General features: G+C 36.5%; 1 protein-coding gene across 2 annotated transcripts in view; it reads left to right on the forward strand.

Annotated features, from left to right (window-relative positions):
• KHDRBS2 (KH RNA binding domain containing, signal transduction associated 2) overlaps positions 1-21,028 on the forward strand; it is a 500,563-nt gene that overhangs the window by 298,756 nt on the left and 180,779 nt on the right. The window lies entirely within an intron of this gene.

Raw genomic sequence — 21,028 nt, forward strand, 5'->3', positions numbered from 1 at the left:
TAAAGAAATATAATGAAAAAGTGAGAGGATAAACATCATCTGATAGTGTTAACCTACAAAAGGTATTTTGGAGAGGTGTCATGGCAAGATTCTTAATTTTTTTATTACTTATCTTTGCATCACATTACTTGTTACACTAAGCAAGTATCACCTCAAAATTAAAAATAAAAGTTAATAACGATTTTAAAATCTCAGGAATGTTGGCAACCAGTGTGCAAGGAAATTTGCTAGTACATGTGTATCCACATACATATTGACAGAAAATCAGTAAAGAAGGCCACTCCAATATGAAACTTGAAAATTTAATAGACTTTATTGTTTATCTGGAATTGCAAGTGAAGTTAGCATTTGAATAAAATAAAAACAATTGCTGATAGGAACTATTTAACATTTTTTATTAAAATAATAGGAGTATTTAAAAATATTTTAACATATCCTGTAGCTTTAACCTGTGTTGCTCATTACTTAAGGATATTACCATACAACTAAAAATAAGACTACTGATTTGACCTAATGAACCGATACTTTACATTTTTCTTGTTTCTACATCTCTCCTAAATGAATTGAATTTAAAACATCTGTCTTGAGTGTTTCTTTTCTTTTCAACTTCTCTTTGCCTTTTTGGTTTTCATTTTTATTTTAAAAAATTCTGATTTTGAAATGGGTAATGCCTCCTCCCCATAAGTATTCTGGCTTTTGGTGACATTTTATTAATGTTTGCTTTTATGAAGTGATTTACACAAAGCTTCTATTTCATCATAGGTATTTCACTGTACACTCCACTGCATTTCTACAAAACCTTCTTTTAAAACTAAGTACTTTTGTTTCATTCATTTTCCGTAGACCTTCACTTTGTACCAATGATATTATGACCACTAAGTCTAAATATGTGCTGGCTGAAGACTCTTTTAGGATGGTGGTATCCTTTCTATATACTCAGTCAAGAATAGCTTCAGACCTGACTATTGGGTAAATGTTCTGTACAAAGAAGCAGCCCTTAACTGATTCATAGCTATGAATCCTCCTGAATTCATCAATCCAGATTTGCCTGTAACACATTCTCACCCAAGGCCTTAACCTTTCAAGGATGAATAGCCCAAAACAAATTTCTCATATTTTATCATTTGCCACTTTAGAAAAGTATGGGGTAAAGTGTGTTCGCATACAGGTAACACTTCAGGATTACTGTTTTAGCTAAAATTCTTTAAAGTACTAAAATAAAGTGGATACAACAGACCTGTCTTACAATTTCAAATAGGTGGGGTATCAGAGGAGGGCATCCTGTAATCTGCATGGGGAAAATAATGGCTAACATTTCTCTTGTGCTCAGTATGTGCTAGACACTATCTTAGCAACTCACATATGTTTGTTTATTAATCCTCCCCCAAATTCTACTATTTTGTTTATTACTATTATTAATCCCATTTTATAGGTAAGAAAATTTAGATCCCAAAGGCTTAATGTTCTATTTTTAGCCACACAAATAAATGCCAGTGTGTGAATCTGACTCAGGCAATTGGACCACACTTTCACATTCATAATCGCTCCATGATATCCTCTCTTCAGAGTCTATTACAGTTATGCATTCATATAACACATTCATACACTGAATATTTTGCTCACAGTTTTAAGCTTAACTCTTCTGAAAATTGTTGTAGCATCAATTTTTTTTTTTTTTTTTTTTTTTTTTTTTTTTTTTTTTAGCATGCTACCATTGTACAGTAATGCTGCAACCATGTTTTTATCCTTTTAAAGCTCTTGGGGTCCTATATTATCTTTTTAAGTAGAAATTGATTTTTGTTTCAACTCCAAACACATAAAAATAGATTTTCTCATACCACTCTTTGAATTATAAAAGGGAATGAAAGGCACTGTGATATTTCATGCCCACGTCCCTCTGAAAGACCCAGTGATAGGCCCCCACATGGAGAATGCCAGGCTTTTAGTTCCCACAGAGAGAGGGCAGGTCTTCTTCTTACTTCTTAAGTAGGTCAATGGTTTTCAAAATGTGGAAAGGTGTGATGGTTCGGTGGTTATTCATTTTAAGTTTGAAGTCACAGTGAACATGGCCAGAAATAATTCAAAATGAAGAAAGTGGTCAATATTATACTTTCTGGAAAGGAGATACTAACTGAAAGATCATGTGGTAGCCATGTTTCTACAAATAAAAGTTATGCCAGAAAAAAGAGCCAATATGTAAGAGCTTAAAAATAGTCTTATGACATAGCTAGCTTGTTTACATGAATTATTTTGATGTAACAATTTCATCTCATCACAGTGTGAGTTTAGATCTCTTCAAACTTTGTACAGTTGATTTCCAACATGTCAACAAATGACTATGCTGACATTTATTCCCCTTTTGTTATAATGTGAGCTACTCAGCCTTCCTCTGGGCCATGAATCTCTGTTGCTCTTGGTAATTCTTTCCTGATTCCTTTACATGTCTTTTGTATTTGTTGAAACACGCATGCATGTCAATGTACATATGTTAAACTAATGGTACCTAGAGTCTCACAGTATAGTTTGAGTTGTCTTAAAATCTTTAGACATGGAGTCGGGTTTTATTAATTTATTTAATTTATTTACTTCTTTATTTTTTTAGGGATAAGGAAATAGTAAAGGAAAGAAAGGTAACTTGTAACGTCAGACAGACAGAATCTAAACTACAGGTCAGAATTCCTGTCCCCAGGCCTAAAAAGCAGCCTATCCAGTTTCTACACTTATTTGCATCACTTGCTTATTTCCCTGGGCTAATTCATGACTCAGAAAACTAACATGCACACATTTTACACACATGTCAAACATGTACTTACACCATCAACAACACCATCAATAACAACAACAGCAGTAATACCAGTTTAGCAACAATGTGGTATTCTTTCATTTCCTTTTCTGTTTCCCAAAAGAACACAATGATTAGGAAGCACAGCCCCCATACAGCCCATTATAATGTGTGTAGAGTAAGGGACTTGGAGCTCTGATTCAGGACCTGTGCTTTTTTGATTCCAGCATGCTTACTTTCAGAGTAGCATTAGGCTGACAAGGTCTTAGAACAAGAGGAAAATAAAATAGGAATAATTTAACTGAGACAAGATGAGAAATGTAAGGCATTTAAAATGTTTTCTACCACTAAATCCCTACTTGTGATTTGCCTCACATTCATCATTTAACCTCTGAGTCTGTAAATGAGGGTAATAATCCTCCAACCCTTCATCATTCACTGAGTTGCCATAAAGATGAATTCATGATGCACATAGGGCTCTGTGCAGATCTGATGTGTGTATGCAGGGGAGTTGAGCAGCCAGCCTTCTACCTCTGATTAGAGGCAAAGTGCTTTTCTACCACCATGCTTTTTTTTTAAGCTTGCAGAGATTTTTTAAACTTGGTAAAAATGCTCTTTATTTCATGGCATCGCACATCAAAATCGTATCCTAACTGCGCTTTTAAATACACTTTATTGTTTAGGGAAGTTTTAGGTTCAAAACCAAATAAAGAGATTTCCCATATATCCCTGCCCTCACATATGCATAGCTTCTCCCGTTATCAACATTCTCCATCAGAGTGGTACATTTTTACAATTGATGAACCTACACAGACACATCATTATCACCCAAGTCCATTGCTTACATTAGGGTTCACTTTTGGTGTTGTATCTTCTATGGGTTTTGACACATGTATTATGATATGTCTTTCTCTAGACTGAATGTTGATGTCCCCCTAAAATTTGTATGTTGAAATCCTAATCCTCAAGGTGATGGTACTAGCAGGTGGGGCTTTGGGGGTGATTATTTCATGAAGTTGGAGCCATCTTACATGGGTTAGTGTCCTTAGGAAAGAGACCTCAGGGAAATCCTTTAACCCTTTTGTCATGTGAAGACACAGAGGAAAAGAAGTCCATTCATGAACCAGGAAGTATGGTCTTGCCAAACACTAAATCTGCCACCTCCTTGATCTTGGACTTCCTAACATGCAGAATCGGGAGAAATAAATGTCTGTTGTTTATAAGCCACTCAGTCTATGATATTCTGTCATTGCATCCTGAATGGACTAATACATGTGTCCACCATTATTGTATTAAACAGATTACTTTCACTGCCCTGAGATTGTCTGTGTTCCACACATACTTCTACCGTAACCCTCAGCAACCACTGATCCTTTCACTTTGTTCATAGTGTTGACTTTCGCAGACTGTCATGCAGTTGGAATCAAATAATATGTAGCCTTTTCAGTTTGGCTACTTTCAAATATACCAAAGGTTCCTCCATGTCTTTTCATGGCTTGGAAGCTCATTTACCTTTAGTGCCTGGATGTAACACAGTTTTGTTTTATTTTTTTAATATATATTCACACACTGAAGGACCTCGTGATTGCCTTCAAGTTTCGGTAACTAGAAGTAAAGCTGCTATAAACATTCATGTAAAGGTTTTTGTGTGGACATAAACTTTCAGCTCCATTGTGTAATTACCAAGGAGCACAATGGCTGGCTTGTATGGTAAGAGCATATTTTGTTTTGAAAGAAACCGCCAGACTATCTTCCAGAGTGGCTGTGCCATTTTGCATTCCCACCAGCAAAGGATGAGCGTTCCTGTTGCTTTACATCCTTACCATCGTTTAGTGTTGTCATTGTTTTCATTTTTGTCATTCTATTAGGTGTGTAGGTGTAACTCGTTGTTTTAATTTACAGCTGACTAATGGCATATGATGTTGAGCACCTTCTCATATGCTTATTTGCAATCTCTATATACTTTTTGGTGAAGCATCTGTTCAGATCTTTTGTCTATTTTTTTTAATTGAGTTGTTCATTTCCTTATTGTTGAGTTTAAAATTTTCATTGTATATTTCAGATAACAGTCCTTTATCAGATATGCCAGTCAGTCTGTGGCTTATGTTCTCATTCTCTTGAAATCATGATTGATTTTTTATATTTATCCTCCATTATTTTTCGGATTAATTTTTAGTTTTCAGATCAGTTGCATTGATAGTTATTAGTAATTAATATGAACATTTATCTGTAATGCTTAGTTAAGCAGGACTTGACAATTCATCTAATATTGGTTTATATTATATTCCATAATTATATTCGAAATATACTATAATTATATTTTAAATAGAGTAAAAAACAGAAGTTTATGCATCTAGAAAATGTAGATGGAAACCCAAAGCTCTAGTTGTGTTGCAAAAAATTTAGAGAAATAGCAAGAGTAATTTGGCAAGAGTTGGATTCTCAGCCTTCACATGCACACCATCGCCTGATAACTATCATTCAATAACTTAGAACAATATAGGTCTTTAAGCCAACAAGATTTTACAAATATCATTTTTTAATTCTTACCTGAGGATATATTTTTAATTATTATTGATTTTAGAGAGGAAAGGGAGGGGAGAGAGAAACATCAATGTGAGTGACACATATTGATTGGTTGCCTCCCGTACATGCTCCCACCAGTTGCTAGAAACAGCAATCTAGGTATGTACCCTGACCGGGAATTGAACCCACAATTTTTTGGTATATGGGGCGATGCTCCAACCAGCTGAGCCACCTAGCCAGGCAGGGCTACAAATATCTTTTTAGCTTTTCAGAACAAGGCCATTACTCAAACTGAGTCCTGTGCCTCAAAATGGCTACTTGCAAAGTAAGCATCAAGTGAATTAGGTTTAGAATTAAGTGAGTTTAGAAACCTATAGAAATCAGACCTCCTGGCAGAATGTTTCTGTTCATTGTAAAAGCAATATCTGGGTATGTATTTTTAATCTATAAATTATCTGGAGGGTGATAGAGGAAAGAGAACCATAGATCTGCTCTGTACTTACTGATGCTTTGGAAGCAATATCCGTAATGGTGCAGAAAACAGCCAATTAATGGCTTTTGTGGTTTTCTAAATGCCTGAGTAAAATTGAGGTGTTTAATAACCACAAAAGCCCTTTACTGCCACTATAGTCCTAAAACTCCAATCACAATTCATATTCTATACCAGCATTAAAGCTGGTCCCCAAAAAAACCAAAGCATAAATCTCTTTTCAAAACATCCCCTTTCTCCTCAAGAGGGTTATGATACTATTTTTAAAGCTGTATTTTTAATTTCTTTCTGTTTATCTCAGTGACTCGGTAGCAGATAAATATGTTAAATGAGATGGCTTGCAAAGCCAAGTGTCGACCATGTGCTATATGAAGAAATTACTGTGTAAAAAGACAAGGACACAGCACTTTTCTATTTTACTGTATTTTGATTCTACTATAGGGAAGTAAAACCCCAGTAGCCTGCCCTCCTGTTGATATCTAAAGCAGAGAAACTCTGGTAGAGATACCTTGGGGATTATTTAGTTGGATCAGATATGAAAACCAGAAATGAGTTGTTTAAAGAGATAAAACTAGTTAACAATAAAACTTGAATTCTGTCCTCCTTCCCACCTGCATTGTTTCATGTCTGGATTTCTAGAAAAGTCTTCTGCAATAATTCACTATTTGTAGAAGAACTGAATGACACCTCTTTAACTCCAACCCCTCATCCATATTCCTGAGGGAACCTTCAAAGTCTGTCCATGGTGATGCCTACCTGTGAGTACTAATTTTCTTGAGAACACAAGGCTCCAGGCTCCCAACCTATGTTCCATCCACAGGCCCTTTAGTGTCCACCTCAGACATGATGCTTTAGGAATATTGGGTTATCACTATTCCCCAAAGCTACTACTTTTCTCTCATGGCCTTATAACTTTATGTATGGAAATATGCCTGATTTTCTTTTTTCCTTTAACAACTTTTTTACCTCTCTCTTTTTGATCCCTACATGCCTTTTATACTTACTTTTCCTTTTATGATTAAGAGTCTATGTCTTTTTTTTTATTATTATTTTTTTAAGCAGGGTTCTTAAAGATTTGCATGACTACCCAGAAGATAACTACCCACATAGGAGAAAATCATACCACACCTTAGAAATTCCCAGTTTAAAATGGCTCCTTGTCAACAGACAATATTTGATCTCATTTTTAAGAATAGAGAGAAAAGAGGAAAAGTCACAGTTACTATCTTGCTCTGTTCCTTTTTATTTGTAGTTTATTACTGTCTGAAATGAGGTTTCTTACTTCTTTGTTTGTTTGTGTTTTATCTGTTTCCCCACGTTAGAATATAAACTCAATGAGGGCTCTCCTGTTTACTGTATCCTCAGTACCTGGCACAAATATATAAACAAATAAGCATATTGTTATTTGAAATCTACATAATGTCACTATATTTATTAATAATATTTTTCTTCACTGAAAGAAGCAATAAAAGAATCCCAACTGCCTTCTTCTCGGTTCTTGTTCTTGTTATGTTTGTACAGGTTCAATAGAAACCCTGCCTTCTGTCCCCATCACTAAAGGTATGAGCCTGTATAGTGATACAGTAGACTTTAAAACAAAATAGGAATCCCCCCTTCAAACAACGGGCAGGAGTGTTGCAGATAGTATCCAGATCTTTCTTGATCCTGAATTTCATAGAAAATAAAGAAAAACTGAAGCTCTTTTTGCTGATCTCCACCTTTTGAGAACCTATAATTTCTCTCATTGGGGTGAAAACAAATCAGAATATAACCTTCCTCACACAGCACAGAACTAATGTCGCAACAATTAATTGGTTACCTTCTCCCAATCAGATTTTGCAGAATAAATTTTAAAAATTAGTGTGAAATGGAGTTGGGGAAGATCGTGATCTGAATGCTAATTTTTTAAATTTCTTTATTGATTAAGGTATTACATATGTGTCCTTATCCCCCCATTGCCCCCCACTCCCCCCCAATCATGCCCTCACCCCCCCTGTTGTCTGTGTCCATTGGTTAGGCTTATATGCTTGCATGCAAGTCCTTTGGTTGGTCTCTCCCCCTTACCCCCACCCACTCCTACCTTCTCTAAAAGATTTGAAGGTCTGATGGTTGCTTTTTGAATGCTAATTCTTGATACCACTTTTCCCATGTCTTTAATGAAAGGACTCAATAAACACAAGCATCTTGATAGGGAGACTAAATGGTCTTAAAGTACCTAATGTTGGAAGTGATTCCAAGAAAGAAGGTGCTCATTACCTTTACTCTTTACTCTTTGAGATGCAGGGTGATAGAGGGAGGAGATCCAAGACCTGAAAGGAGCCTAGAAAAGGACCATGGATCCCATGGTTGCTGAGAAGATCTGGTGGTGTCCTGCAGTATACCCCTTCTGTTTCTTTGTTATGGGGTGGGGCCACAACATTAGTAACAAAGAAACAGAATTTCCGGAGAATGAGGCCCAGAAATCAGGATTTTAAAAAGATTCCCAGGTGATTCTAATGTGCAGTCAAGGTTGAGAGCCACTGGTGTAGAGGAAGGAAAGTGGCTGCCTGAATCCACTGACTCAAGTGCTGCTGAGAACAGCTGTGGGATTAGGGAGTCTTGGGGGAAGCCCGATAGCAGAGAGATGCATTCACCCTTCAGAGAAGCAGCCCAGTGAGCCAACCAGAGCAAATAATCCAGGCCTTCCTTGCTTAGAGGTTTGCCCCTGACAAAGAAGTTCCAACATAAGAGCGTTCTGGATGCTGAACAAATCCACCTCACAGATAAGTAAATACAATTTATTATTCATTGAAAGACCTCAGCAAATTGAGGAAGAGAAACCCAGCTGAGCAATCCAACAGATGGTTCCCATTGAGGCGAAGCCAATGAAAACAAAAAAGGAATAAAGGAATAACTTTACAATTATGACATTTCATTACATGAAACTTTCATATCATATATGAACATGATTTTTTCAAATATTTCTTTCTCTGTATGGTACTCATACATTACAAGTCCATTTCTTCAGTTACTAACTATGAAACTGAAATTTTCAACTATCCTTTCCTTTCCTTCCTGAGTATTCAACAATTGACATTTTCCACTTCACATCCTTCATCCTAGCGCCAGATACTTCCATTCCTACTTGCCTGTGCTCATTTTCTCTGCTATGTTCACCTTCCACATCTAGTACATGTTTCTGCTCTCCTCTAATATGTCATCTGAAAAAGTGGTACTTTCATTACTTTAAAGGACTATTCTACTCTAATCTGAATAAATATTTGGGGAGAATTATATGCAATTTTTTTAGATTAATTTGGAGGTAACTAGAAGCTGCCAAATAAAAAATTCACTTAAGCCTGATCACTGGGGCTCAGTGGTGAGCATCAACCCATGAACAGGGAGTCCCTGTTAGATTTCCAGTCAGGGCACATGCCCAGATTGTGGACTCAATCCCCAGTAGAAGGCATGCAGGAGGCAGTTGATCAACGATTCTCTCTCATCATTGATGCTTCTATCTCTCCCTCTCCCTCCCTCTCTGAAATCAATAAAACTGTATGTTTTTAAAAAGGCATGCACAATAGATTTTATACTCTCTTCAAACAATGTTTTTAAAAGTTACCATGACGGAGTAGCTGATTAAAAGATGCAGTCAGAAAGAATCATTACAACAGTTTCATTTGGGAGAAAGCAGAGTAGAACTTCTAGGAGAGATTTTCTAAAGAGCCATCTATCTACATAGTTTTGTCAGTTAATATTTTCATTTCTAAAACAAAAATGTGGATTTCAAAATTTTTTCAATAAAATAAAAATGTAAATTTGGCAGCCACTAAAACAGTAGTATAATGTTGGGAATAAATTATTTTTTAAACTGACCAAAAAAATCAAAGTTGAATGGAGTGTACAATGATTCAGAGAATATGAAGAAGCCTTCTTTCCTTGTCTAGGTATCAGAATGTTGCTCACTCTGACATTTCATGAACAAGTGTAGGCATCTTGTCATCTGCATTCACGTAAGCTCCACTGGTTCAGGGGCTTCCCTCTACTCTGTCTCCAGCACCCACATCAGCACTAAAAAATACATTGAATAATTAAAACGGTGATTTATTTTAGCAAAACTCTTTAGGAACTTTAAAAAATCTGGCAGATTAGATTCCTTAATATCTTGAGTATATAAAATTTCCACATCTAACAGGAGGCCTAGAATGTTAAGGCTATTGATAAAAATCATTCATATGGCCCATACCCTATCAGTGCTCAGAATTTTCAGGCACAGAATTTGCACTGTCCTCTAAACCATCCTTATCATGATAGTTTCTTTGTTAAGAAGAATTTGGGCCCATTGGGTCGATGTACCAGTAAGCATCATTAATTCTATGTTAACAGAGAGTTCATATTCTGTACTTGTAAATTAAGGTAGACATAATGTGCCAAAGTATAAAATTAATTTTTATTTCAACTTAAAATACAGCTAGAGATCCTGTATCATGTTCACCGTGACTTGCCAAGAAAATTTGCTGCAGAAAATATAGCATTTGTCTGCACCAAAACAAACAAAACTTAGTATTTTTAGAAAGCAGCCCAAGTCTCTCATTTAATATTATCTAAATATGTATCTACCAATCTAAATTTAAACTGGTGTAGAGACTGACTTGATAAACTAGGATGGGTGAAGGTATAACACTAAATACGTGAGATGTGCCCATTCAAAAGGTCTTGGTTCCTGGACTGCGTATGTCAGTGGCCAATGGTTACTAAAGTAAAATAAAACAAGGTAGAAAATAATCCTTTTCAATAATCCTGCAAAATATCTACATAAAATCTGTATAGTTATCTTATTTTTTTTAATCTTTATTGTTGAGATTATTACAGATGTGTCTCTTTTTTTCCACCTAGAGCCCCCCCCCCCCCACACACACACACAGTTCCCACCCCACCCCAGGCCTTCACCACCCTATTGTCTGTGTCCATACGTAATGCATATAGGCATGTAAGAGCTTTGTTTAATCCAGGGGTGGGCAAACTTTTTGACTGGAGGGCCACAATGGGTTCTTAAACTGGACCAGAGGGCCGGAACAAAAGCATGGATGGAGTGTTTGTGTGAACTAATATAAATTCAAAGTAAACATCATTACATAAAAGGGTACGGTCTTTTTTTTTTTTAGTTTTATTCATTTCAAACGAGCTGGATCCGGCCCAAGGGCCATAGTTTGCCCACGGCTGGTTTAATCTCTTACTGCCCCCTGCCGATCTCCTCTTCCCTCGGAGAATTATCAATCTGTTCCATTTCCATGCCTCTGATTCTATTTTATTCACCAGTTTATCTTGCTCATTAGATTTCTTATGCATTTAATTTTTGATTCAATTGTTGATAAATATGTATTTGTTGCCATTTTGTTGTTTATATTTTTTATCTTTTTCTTTTTCTTCTTCCTCTTCTTAAAGAATAGCCTTCAACATTTCATATAATACTGGTTTGGTGGTGATGAACTCCTTTAGCTTTTTCTTGTCTGTGAAGCTCTTTATCTGACCTTCAATTCCAAATGATAGCTTTGCTGAGTAATCTTGGTTCTAGGCCCTTGCTATTCATCACTTTGAATATTTCTTGCCACTCCCTTCTGGCCTGCAGTTTCTGTTGAGAAAACAGCTGACAGTCATTTGGGCATTCCCTTGTAGGTAACTAACTGCTTGTACTTGCTTTGATTCTTTCTTTGTCTTTAGCCCTTGGCATTTTAATTATGATGTGTCTTGGTGTGGTCCTTTTGTTTGGGGTTCTCTGTGTTTCCTGGATTTCTAACTCTATTACTTTCACCATGTAGGGGAAGTTTTCTGTCATTATTTCTTTAAATAGGTTTTCAATATCTTGCTCTCTCTCTTCTTCTGGCACCCCATAATTCAGATGTTGGTATGGTTGAAGTTGTCCCAGAGGCTCCTTACACTATCTTCATATTTTTGGATTCTTTTTTCTTTCTTTCTTTCTTCTGGTTAGGTGTTTTTTGCTTCCTCATATTTCAAATCTTTGACCTCTACTCTACTGTGGAATCCCTATAAATTATTCTTTATTTCAGTCAGTGTATGCTTAACCCTTTGAGTGCCAACCAATATCCTAGGAACTATGCCAAAATTGCCAAGGCATTTTTGCTGGTTTTACAGCAGTTTAGGAAAAATATTATGAATCGCAAGTAAATGAAGTTACACATTCAATATCTTCCACGAAATCGTCATCTTCACAGCAAGAATTGACATACTTAGCAATATCATCATCACTAATAAAAGCAGACTTAGAACTGGACACTGCAGGAGGAGCACAATCACGCTCCCCGGCACTCTAGGGGTTAATTTCTGACTGGTCCCTTTCCATTTTTTTTTTTTTTTTGAGGTTTCTAGCAGATTCTTGAGTAACCTTGTAACCATGGTTTTGAACTCTATATTCAGTAGTTTTCTTTCTTCCATTTCTCTCATTTGTGATATGTTTTCTTTGTTTCTACATTTTGGCTGCTTCCCTGTGTTTGTTTCTATGAATTGGGTAGAGCTGCTACATCTCCTTGAGTTGGTCGAGTGGCCTTGTGTAGTAGGTGTCCTATTGGGCCCAGTGGTTCAGGATCCCCAATCATGTGAGATGAACACTCCAGGTGCACCCCTTTGGGGTATGTGTGCACAGTCTTGTTTTAGTTGAGACTTGATTGCTGTTGGTGTCACTGGGAGGAACTGAACTCTAGGCCAATTGGCTGTGGGGTCCAGCTGTGTCTACAGTGGAAGGGCTGCTGTGCATGAGATACCTTTATGGGTCAGGACTTGCTTCAGTGGGACTTTAGTGCTCACTGAGTCTGCCCGCCCCTTGAGTGTGTCGCTTATGGATGTGCAGAGTTGTAGTCTGGTATGTTCTGACACTGACCACTGGGTACACTGGCTCTTGGGTCTCCAGGGAGGTGAAAAGTCGGCTACTGCATGGGGCCACCCAGCAGGAGCGATAGAGAGACCTACAGAGTCCTCCTCTTTGTGTTGGGTTTGGAAGTGCCCTGAAGAGGCCCAGCTGTGAAGCAAGGCAGGCTGGTGATGGTGCTGGGCCTTTTATTGATAGGTTTGGAGCTCCCTGACCCAGCTGCAGCTTGTTTGAGATTGTCAAGCACAGGCTATTCATATGCAAAAGATGCTGCAGGCAGCTTGGGTGGGGTTATAAATTGGATGAGGCGGGGTCTTAGGGAATCACCTGGGTGGAGCAAACAGAAATGGCTGCTAGTCAGCCTTGGGACCCGGAATGTCCCTGCACTGGAACACTGACCGCTGTGAGCACCTCCTTCTGGGAAAAAGCCACCCCTGAGTTCCTGCCTGATGCCAGACAATCCGGTTCCTCCTCATATCTGTCTGGGTCCCCCAGAGCCTCGCCCGGCACTGGAGCCCGGAAGAAGCGGGACTTGTAAGTTCAGTTCCTGTGCTGGCCTTTTAAGAGGAGCAGCTGGGTCTCCAGCAGCCTCTGTGTCACTGAGCCCCAATCCCCACTGGATTTACAGCCCAGCTTGTAGTTATGGGGACTTCTTTTCCCAGCTCTGGGTCCCTGCGCTGGGGGTTTGGTTTGGGGCTGGGACCCCTTGCTCCTGCAGGCGGCCTTTACAGAGACAACCTCCATCTGGATTAAAAAAGCAGCACAGGTGGGTGCTGGATCAGCCCTTTCCTTGCCTCCACACCTCCTACCAGTCTCAGTGAGCTTTCTTCTTTGTTTCTCTAGTTGTAGTCCTTCCATTCAGCCAGGTTTCCGGTGGTTCTGGATGATGGTTGTTCTGTACTTTAATTGTAATTTTGATGTGGTTGTGGGAGGCAGTGACTACAGGAGTTTGCCTACGCCACCATCTGGGTTCTAGTTATCCTATTTTTTATGCTTGTTACGTGGTGTGCAATATACTTAATAATGTGCAAAAAGAAGAAAACATTCTTGAGCAACAGAAATTACTCTAACTATCAGTTCTGTATAGAAAGTCCATAACATTTTACTTTGTGATATTCAATCTCCTTTGATGAATAAGCTTTGGGAAGCCTTTATACAGATCTTATGCAGAGTCATGCACCAAGCAGATTCTTATTAAATCTTAATTGACTGTTTTGACCACATTTTGTTAATGAGTTTTTCTAGTCCCTAGTCTGGGATGATTAAAACTCACGCTTGTATTGGCTAGGTTATTTAATAGCTAAGATATTTTGCTAAATAATATTCAGCACAGCTCTAGGTGTTGTCTGAAATAGCTTCCTACCCATTTCAACTCAGCTATAGACTTGATATTGGCACAGGACCCGTTGCTTCCCACAGTTTCTTGTTTATTACTCTGATGAAAGTGTGGTAACCTAGCTGTTTGTAAGGGCTGAGGACATCCCAGGTCTCTTTGTCATGGCCCAGACGGGTTACAGTCTGCATTTCATTCTCCCCTGATATCGTCTGATGGTCTTGGCATTGGAAAGGCCAAATATGCACTCACATGTTATCAGTGGTTATAATCACAGTTATAAATGTACAGCAACAGTGCCCATCGTCGTCTCAGAAGAGAGAATTTGGCAGGAAAATGGTCCTTCACTGTGCCTCGAGGTAGACTGTCTACACCTGTCATTACCTGGCATCTATACACAAGTGGAATAATCTTCCCAATTTGTATTTGGGCACAATGCCATCCTAGCAGATGGACATGAGTGTATGTAATTGGGAAATTATACATATACATTAAATAGGCAGACTAGAAGCATGAGTCCTTTCTAGGAACATCCAAACATCTGTCTGCTCTGAGCTCTTGTGTGTACTGTCTGCACCATATGTCATCACAGTGGGAGGGCCTTGTCAGAGATGAGAAAGGAGCACTCATGAATTCCATGAAAACTGTTACATAGGGCAACTATGCCTCACCCGGAGCAAAAGAACCATACAAGTATTGTGAATATCTTTGTTATAATTTCAAGATAGAAAATTTTAAGAATTGATTTTGATAGCACAAAAAAGGCAAAACACTTCTCATATTACAGGAAAATTAAAATTTGGATCAATTTAAAAAATGTCTTTATATGATATGATTGTGTTATTTAGTCCTTGATAGACTCATTTAAAGGTTTACTATTACTTATTTAAATTGCTTTTGCCTGAAACCAAAGCCATCATACCAATCAGCACTTTTAAAGCAACTTTGTAACTCATCTTGCAAGGCAAGGAGTATTTTTAGCCTGTGTTTGTTTTATTTACTGCAGGTGTGCCCCAAAGTAGTAAAGCAATCTTTATTATTTGAAGTGTGGAATCTCAATAATTTGGAATCCTGTCTAAAATAAGATTAAGGTATATCCATAAGTATGTTTTATCTTTTGACCAGAAGTTTTTTTTTAAATTTTGAAATATTTCAGCTTTGCATATAAATTAAAAGATTATATTAAATTGTCTTTTAATATTTATTTATTTTTAAATGACTGAAAATTATTTCTTCTGGTTATTTTTTCAGCCTGAATTGCTGTAACTTTACCTTTCTTTGTCCCGTATAAACTTTTCACATGCTTAGGTGATTGTCTATCTCTTTCTCACGGCTCTTTCAATATGAAATTAATGACTAAAAGTATACTAAAATAATATCATAAAAATACAGATCATTATTATAATTACTACTTGTGAACTTACCTTTTTACTTTTCAGTGAATATATGTTAGAAATTTTAACATAAGTGTTAAAATTTCATAAAACTACAACCAACCATTCATATGCATTTTTTATGACTCCAGAATCTTAGAACTTAATACTACTCAAATGAATTAATATGTGGTATATTTCTTTTTTTTTCCTCTTTTTTTAAGTGCAGGCATGTGATTTCCAAACCTGCTATGATTTTTTAAAAATATATATCTATACATTTTATTTCAGAGAGGAGGAGAGAGTGAGAGAGATAGAAACAATAATGATGAGAGAGAATCATTGATCGGCTGCCTCCTGCACACCCCACACTGGGGACTGAGCCTACAACCCAGGCATATGTCTTGACTGGGAATCGAACCTAACCTCATGGTTCATAGGTTGATGACAACCATTGAGTCACTACAGCCAAGCCAATATGTTGTTTATTTCTAATAAGATAACACAAGATAAACTTGGAATGTTTTGTTTACTAGTATCTTTAAAGTTTATATACCCGATGCATTGGCAATGCATGTGACAAATGTTCAACAGGATGTTCTAGCTCAACTAGACTCATGTAGTAGTTATGAAACATTAATGAAAAATTAGGCCTGGCCAGTGTGGCTCAGTGGTTGAGTACTGACTTATGAACCAGGAGGTCACGGTTCAATTCCTGGTCAGGACATGGGCCCCAGGTTTCAGGCACAATCCCCATTAAGGGGTGTACAGGAGGCAGACAATTAATAATTCTCATCATTGATGTTTCTATCTCTCCCTCCCCATTTCTCTGAAATTAATAAAATATATATTTTTTAAAAAGTTAGAATTGTGCTTATTGAATGACTGGAAATAAGCACTATCATATAAAATTACAGACTTTGGTGTTTAGAAAATTATATATACAGTGGGGCCTTGACTTACGAGTGTCCCGACTAACGAGTTTTTTGAGATACCAGCTGTCTCTCGGCCGATTTTTTGCATTGAGTTGATAGAGTAATTTGAGTTAACGAGCTCCTTAATGAGCTCGGTCTCTGAACGAATTAAACTCGTAAGTCAAGGCCCCACTGTAATAAAAATAATGTACATGATCTATGTAGTCTAGAGAATATTTAGAATTTTAACTATCTCTACACTTGGGCATTTAAAATAACTTTCTTCTGTATTTGTAACATTTAGATGCTTTATTACTATAAATACAGTGGTATATATTTTGTTTGTCCAATTATAAAAACCTGAGTTTATTAAAATATCTGATCATTTAACATTTAATGATCCAAATACTGAAATTAATAAGTTAACTGGTCATCTTAAATTATACAAATTTGCATTATAAGTATGATTAGAAACTTTCTGTCACTACATCATTTTACTCTTCTCTTAGGCAGTCTCTGCGCTTCAATGATCACAAATACATGTAGATGACATTCAAATTTACTTACCAACCCAGACTTGAATTTCTAAGGCAGCCCTAATGTCTCTTTGGCACTTTAAACTTAAGGTGATCATGATCAGATATAGATTCTTCACCTCCAAACTTTTTTTTTCATTTTTTTCTTTATCCGATTAATGGTGTCATTGTAATCCTAGTCATTTCTGATCCTAAAAATGTTTTTTGTTCCTACTTTTCCCAGTCATACCTTCACTTTCCACTATGTACTTTTAAATTTCTTATAGTTGCCAGTATTTTCTCTCTCTTACACCAAAACACAAATGTACACACCAGCCTTTTCATTGTTGCCACAATTCATCTGTGCCAACCATGTTGTTCTACTCTCCAGCCCAAAATATGCTTTGTATTTTCCAAAGTGTCACTCTGAATCGTCCATATTTTCTTAAGTAAAGAGTTTAAAAATGCAATTTATTTTATTGAAAACTAAACCCTTTTTGGTATTCAGAAATCAGATTTAATTTAATCTGTATATAATGATTTTTAAATAGGCGAATGGCAAGTACTTCAGTTTTATCAGATTATGTTGATGTAATTGTCTCCATTAAAGTTAACAGATTTACCAAAGCTCTCAGTTTAGTTATCTTAGGAACTTGATTGTGTCAACACTCTGTATGTTAGTTTGGGTTCTCCAAGAGGCAGATGGCAACTTGGGATTAAACATGTAAGCGTTTTATTAAGGAGCATTCTCTGTGACAAAAATAAATAAATAAGGAAGCCAAGGAAGTCTGGAAAGCCCTCACACTGTGATATCTGACCCAAAGGAAAGAGAGGTGGGAGCTCCTAGACTTTCCTGGTGCAATGGCATTCTAGGGACATCCCTTGCGATTATATAGTGAATAGGATTCCGCCAACCTTATTATATTGTTTGATTCTGGCATCAAATATATATGCTCTAAAATAGATTTTTACATATATTAAATTAATCTGCAATTTGTTCATTTTTATCTCAACCTTCAGTGTTGCCAACAATGAAATTGCGTCCATTTTTAACAATTCATAAGGATCCTGAGAGTCCATCAGTTTTCCTCAGATAAGAAGCTGCAAAGGTCCCCTTTCTTATTAGGAATATCCATGGAAAATTATGGAATTTTTCATTTTGATGGTAGCTTGTCAGTTTATTCAGAAATAGCAACTCATTATATTCCCTGATCTTAATAAAATAATAAGCACGTTTATTCTTTAGTCTGGTTGTTGCTTGAGTGAGAAAATTCAGAGGTAGAAATTAATAATTCATGACTGACTAGAAAATATAATTTTTTTCTGTATAGCTCTTCTGTCAGCCAACTATGTTGAGCCCATTATTATTATAACCAGGTACTAAAGAGGATAAACATAAATGAAACATGTTAAAAAGAAGGACGTAAATGCCTTTGGATGGACTAGTACTTTTGCTTGTAATCAAGACAGTTTTTGTAGGTAAACCTGTGTTTTAGAAATTCTTATAGGCTGAATGCAAACCTGCCATTTTCTAGATATAGGTGTATAAGAGAATGCACACAGTTTTTATTTCATGTTAGTATAACATATATAAGTAGAGCTAAACTGGCATAATTTTTTTCAATTTTATTTAGTTGCAGTGTACAGTCAATATTATTTGGCATTAGCTTCAGGTGGACAGCATAGTGTGTAGACAATAATATGCTTCACAAAGTGGTCCCTCCAGTATTTCCGGTACCCACCTGGCACTATACTTAGTTAAAACAATATTATTGACTATATCCCCTATGCTGAGCTTTACATGCTGGTGACTATTTTGCAACTACCAATTTGAACTTTTTAATCCCTTCAACTTTTTCACTAAGTTCTCCCAACACTTCCCTTCTGGCAACCATCAGTCTGTTCTCTGTGTATATGAGTCTGTTTCAATTTTTTGTTTGTTTGTTTATTTTGTTCCTTAGAATCCATATATAAATGAGATCATCTAGTATTTGTCTTTCCCTGTTTGACTTATTTAACTTAGCATAATACCCTCTTTCACAAATGACAAAACTTCATTCTTTTTTTATGGCTGAGTACTATTCATTGTATACATGCAGCACCACATTTTTATCCATTCGTCTATTGATGGACACTTGTGTGGCTTCCATAGCTTGGCTATTGTAAATAATGCTGCAATGATCATAGGGATGCATATAGTGTTTTGGGATTTTTCAGATATCAACCCAGAAATGGAATCATTGGGTGGGTCATAAGGCAATTTCATTTTTAATTTTTCGAGGATCCTTCATGCTGTTTTCCTTTGTGGCTCTACCAATCTGCATTCCCACCAATAGTGAACAAGGGTTCCCTTTTCTCCATATCCTTGTCAACATTTGTTGTTTTGTAGATTTATTGATTATAGCTATTCTGACTGTTGTAATGTGATACTGATTGTGGTTTTAATTTATATTTCTCTGATTATTAGTAATATTGACCATCTTTTCTTATGTCTATTGGCCATCTGCATGTCCTGTTTGGAGAAGTCTATTCAGGTCCTCTACCAATTTTTTAATTGAATTTTTTGTTTGTTTTTGCTGTGAGTGTGTGAGTTCTTTATAAATTTTGGATATTAACCCCTTATTAGATGTATCATTGAAGAATATCTTCTGCCATTCAGTAGGTTGTCTTTTTGCTATGTTGACAGTTCCCTTTGCTGTGCAAAAACTTTTTCATTGGAGAGAGAGATAGAGAGAGAGAGAGAGAGAGAGAGAGAGAGAGAGAGAGAGAGAGAGAGACAGAGAGAGAGAGAAATATTAATTTGTTGTTCCATCCATGAATTCGTTGGTTGATTCTTGTATATGCCCTGACCAGGGATTGAACCCACAGCCTTAGCATACTGGTTCTATGATCTAACCAATCAAGCTACCAGGCCAGGGCTAATGTTGAAAAACATTTTAGTTTGATGTTGTTCCATTTGTTTACTTTTTTTCTTTTTAAACTATGATGTGATAATAGACTTGATTTTTGGTCCCACAACTAAGTCTCAAACAACATTTGTTAGCTTGGCCTTTATAAATATTTCTAGTTTCATCTCCTAAACCTCTTATCAGCACTAGAAAATCTACTAGATTAATTTCACTTGAATATATATTTACTGAAAAAAGAACTTAATCAGATTGACTATTTGGCAAAAACCCTTGCAGAAAATCCAAAATATCCATAGACACATTTGGTCCACGCCCAAAAGATTATTGATATGTGCTGACATTTTAACAGCTCATGCATCAGGAGATCCCCTCCTCAACTTTTTGTCCTCTGGGCATTTCTCTAACTACAGGATTCTTCTCAGAAATCATGGTTAATATAAATTTTGTTCTTCTGCAAGATTGGAACCTTAACCCATGTACCTAACCCCATGAGCCATTATCAGCTGGGACACCTAGGCAAGAAGGGTTATTTTGGGCAATACAGCCACAGCACAATGATTGGACCAGTAAAAAAATAAAAGATATTTTATGTATTAATTCTATAAACTAAAAATGTAAATAAACATTATGGTCTATTTTAACTCAGGGACATTTTATAAGCATGGATATTTTTGACACCAAATAGCAAGGACCATCTGGTTTGGACCAAATAAACTCATGGATGTTTTGGGCAGATGTTTCAAGAACATTTTGATATGAATCACTATCTCAGTGGATGTTTTGCACAGAACTAATTACTCAGTTTTGTAGTATTTAATCAGGTTCATGTGTTTATTAGTAAAAGAAGAAACAGGTAAGACTGACATTTGTTTTTGTTTTTTTTGAAGATAGCATTCATCTTCAGTGACTCAGGTACACTCTTCGGTCATATTGAAATAACTGGTAGATTTCCACATTGAAGAAGGATGGGTAGTTCCTTTGACTTTGACTAAATCTTTGGTTATTACTGTGAAATTTGTCTTCTGCTATCACTACCACTCTCCGTCAGTATAATGCTAGAACACAGAAAATGTCTTATTTTTAAACATTGCCTATCAACTTGGTTGGATTTGACAACTTCCCAGTTGTCTGACACTGTCCCTATTATTTGCACTTTTTTATTATTTTAACATAATAAAATATCTACTCAGTATCTACTGTGGGCCATGAGATTGCCCCTTTTTGGTTTATGCATCAGGAGTTATAGGAGTATCATGCAGTCATTAGTTGTTTTTCATTAATTCTATTGTTAGAATCATCACCTTGGTTCATGCCAAGATTTTAC

The sequence above is a fragment of the Myotis myotis genome, unplaced genomic scaffold, assembly GCF_014108235.1.
Source record: "Myotis myotis isolate mMyoMyo1 unplaced genomic scaffold, mMyoMyo1.p scaffold_m19_p_7, whole genome shotgun sequence".
Classification (NCBI taxonomy): domain Eukaryota; kingdom Metazoa; phylum Chordata; class Mammalia; order Chiroptera; family Vespertilionidae; genus Myotis; species Myotis myotis.